We start from the raw sequence: 3,597 nt of genomic DNA on the forward strand, positions 1-3,597 counted from the left end.
AGCGGGGCCGGGAATCCCACACGGGTACGGGACCGGGATTGGGATCGCGACCGGTACCGGGGCTGTGAACGGGACCGGGAATCCCACACGGATGCGGGACCGGGGCTGGGAACGGGAACCGGGACCAGGAATCCCACACGGGTACGGGACCGGGGCTGTGAACCGGACCGGGAATCCCACACGGGTACGGGATCGGGAATCCACGTGGGAGACCCCATTGGGATCGGGAATCGCACACGGGACCGGGAATCCCGCCCGGGACCGGTACCGGGAATGCCACACGAGACCGGGAATGGGACGGGGAATTCCACACGAGTCTGGATCGGGAACGGAAATCCCAACCGGGACCGGGAATGGGAACCGGACCGGGAATCCCACTCGGGAACGGGACCGGGAATTCCACGCGGGAAACGGGACCGTGACTCCCTCTTTTCCCCCATTTTTCTCCATTTTTTCCCCATTTTCCCCCTCCCCCATTTTTCTCCCTCTTTTCCCCCATTTTCCCCCTCCCCCATTTTTCTCCCTCTTTTCCCCATTTTTCTCTTTTCCCCCCCATTTTTCTCCCTCTTTTTCCCCCATTTTCTCCCTCTTTTCCTCCCTCTTTCCCCATTTTCCTCCATTTCCCCCCCATTTTTCTCCATTTTCCCCCCATTTTTCTCCCTCTTTTTCCCCCATTTTCTCCCTCTTTTCCTCCCTCTTTCCCCATTTTCCTCCATTTCCCCCCCATTTTTCTCCATTTTCCCCCCATTTTTCTCCCTCTTTTTCCCCCATTTTCTCCCTCTTTTCCTCCCTCTTTCCCCATTTTCCTCCATTTCCCCCCCATTTTTCTCCATTTTCCCCCCATTTTTCTCCCTCTTTTTCCCCCATTTTCTCCCTCTTTTCCTCCCTCTTTCCCCATTTTCCTCCATTTCCCCCCCATTTTTCTCCATTTTCCCCCCATTTTTCTCCCTCTTTTTCCCCCATTTTCTCCCTCTTTTCCTCCCTCTTTCCCCATTTTCCTCCATTTCCCCCCCATTTTTCTCCATTTTCCCCCCATTTTTCTCCCTCTTTTTCCCCCATTTTCTCCCTCTTTTCCTCCCTCTTTCCCCATTTTCCTCCATTTCCCCCCCATTTTTCTCCATTTTCCCCCCATTTTTCTCCCTCTTTTTCCCCCATTTTCTCCCTCTTTTCCTCCCTCTTTCCCCATTTTCCTCCATTTCCCCCCCATTTTTCTCCATTTTCCCCCCATTTTTCTCCCTCTTTTTCCCCCATTTTCTCCCTCTTTTCCTCCGCCCGGGCCGCGCTCCGGGAGCGATTCCTGCGCCTCCTGGGCCGCGCCCGGGGCAAACGGAGCCGCTTCTGCCTCTGCACCGGGCTCGGGCTGCGCGCCGACTTCGGGGCGGCCGATGTGCACTGCGGGGCCTTCCAGGTCAGCGCCGTTTTCTGCCTTTTTCCCTTTTCTTCCACCTTTTCCCCCTTTTTTCTGGCTTTCCCCCGGTTTTCTCCCCTTTTTTTCTGGCTTTATTCTTGATTTTCCCCCCTTTTTTTTTGGCTTTATTCTTGGTTTTCCCTTTTTTTTTGGCTTTTCCCCCGGTTTTCTCCCCCTTTTCTGGCTTTCACCCCGGTTTTCTCCCCTTTTTCTGGCTTTTTTCTTGGTTTCCCCCCTTTTTTTCTGGCTTTATTCTTGGTTTTCCCTTTTTTTTTTGCTTTTTTCTTTTTTTTTTTCCACAGACTAAACATTCACATGTCATATCCTGTTCGAGAAGTTGTTTTAATGGATGTGCTGCCAACAAAGACACTTGGGTTTAGGTGGCTGATCCTTTGTGATTGTAATGGCCTTTAATGAAAGGTTCCCCTTTTCTGGCTTTATTCTTGGTTTCTCCCCTTTTTCTGGCTTTTTTCTTGGTTTTCTCCCCTTTTTCTGCCTTTCCCCCTGGTTTTCTTCCCTTTTTCTGGCTTTATTCTTGGTTTTCCCTTTTTTTCTGGCTTTTTTCTTGGTTTCCCCCCTTTTTTTTCTGGCTTTATTCTTGGTTTCCCCCCTTTTTTCTGCCTTTTCCCTCGGTTTTCTTCCCTTTTTCTGGCTTTTTTCTCGGTTTTCCCCCTTTTTTTCTGGTTTTATTCTTGGTTTTCCCTTTTTTTCTGGCTTTTCCCCCGGTTTTCTCCCCCTTTTTTTTCTAGCTTTATTCTTGGTTTTCTCCCCTTTTCTGGCTTTATTCGTGGTTTGCCCCCTTTTTTTCTGCCTTTTCCCCCTTTCCTCTCTTTTTTTCCGCCTTTTCATTGGAAATTTTCCACATTTTTCTTTTTTCTCAGGAATTTTCCCAATTTTCCCTGACTTCCCACCCTTTTTATTTGGAATTTTCCCCATTTCCCTGACTCCCCACCCTTTTTATTTTCCCCATTTCCCTGACTCCCCACCCTTTTTATTTGCAATTTTTCCCCATTTTCCCTGACTTCCCACCCTTTTTATTTGGAATTTTCCCCATTTCCCTGACTCCCCACCCTTTTGATTTGCAATTTTTCCCCATTTTTCCCGACTTTTCCCCCTTTTTTCCAGGTGGATTCTCTGTGGACCCCTCTGGGAGTTCAGGCCTCGGCCCTGCTGCGCTCTGGGGACGTTCTGGAATTTTCCTTCCCTCTGGAATGACCCCGGCAATTCCTGCACTCAGCCCCCCAGGGAATAAATGGATTTTTTTCCATTTTTCCACTGCCTTGTTCTGGCTTTTTTCTGCAATTTCCCCTTTTTTCTGACTTTTTCCCATCCTCCTTCTCCCTCTTCCTGATTTTTTCTGCCTTTTCCCACTTTTCTCCTCCCTTTTCCTGGTTTTTTCCCCAATTTCCTCCCTTTTTCTCCTTTTTCCCCGGCTTTTCTCTCCTTTTTCCCACTTCCCCCCAGACTTTTCCCCCCTTTTATTTTCCTGCCCTTTCCCCCCTTTTTTCTGATTTATTTTTCCCAATTTTCCTCCTTTTTCCTGACTTTTCCCTACTTTTTTTCCCCCTTTTTGTGGCTTTCCCCCCATTTTCCTGGTCCCCCCCATTTCCCAGACTTTTCCTCCATTTTTCCAGCTTTTCCCCATTTTTCCATTATTTTTCCCAATTTTTCCAGGTTTTCCCCCTTTTTTTCCAGCTTTTTTTCCATCATTTTTTCCCAAATTTTCCTGCTTTCCCCCCTCTTTTTTCCCATTTTTTTTCCTGGCTCTTTTCCCCCATTTTCCCCCTTTTTTTTCTGGCTTTTTTCCCCATTTTTCCCATTATTTTTCCCAATTTTCCAGGTTTTCCCCCCTTTTTTCCAGTTTTTCCATATTTTTCCCAATTTTCCTGTTTTTCCACCCCTTTTTTCCCAGCTTTTTTTCCCCAGCTTTTTCCCATTTTTTCCTGGCTCTTTCCCCCATTTCCCCCCTTTTTTTCTGGCTTTTTTCCCCCATTTTTTCCATTATTTTCCCCCAATTTTTCCAGCTTTTTCCCCCTTTTCCCCATCATTTTTTCCCATCATTTTTTCCAGGTTTTCCCCCCTTTTTCCCAGCTTTTTTCCCATAATTTTTTCCCAAGTTTTCCAGCTTTTCCCCATAATTTCACCATTTTTCCTGCTTTTCCACCCCTTTTTTCCCAGCTTTTTTTTTT

General features: G+C 47.4%; 1 long non-coding RNA gene across 1 annotated transcript; it reads left to right on the forward strand.

Annotated features, from left to right (window-relative positions):
• The first annotated feature begins 1,275 nt into the window (after positions 1 to 1,275).
• Positions 1,276 to 2,684, forward strand: LOC115949280. Its single transcript, XR_004082818.1, has 2 exons — positions 1,276 to 1,408; positions 2,534 to 2,684. It is a non-coding gene; the product is annotated as an uncharacterized LOC115949280 (long non-coding RNA).
• The last annotated feature ends 913 nt before the right edge of the window (positions 2,685 to 3,597 follow it).

The sequence above is a fragment of the Geospiza fortis genome, unplaced genomic scaffold (genome assembly GCF_000277835.1).
Source record: "Geospiza fortis unplaced genomic scaffold, GeoFor_1.0 scaffold1570, whole genome shotgun sequence".
Taxonomy (NCBI): Eukaryota; Metazoa; Chordata; class Aves; order Passeriformes; family Thraupidae; genus Geospiza; species Geospiza fortis.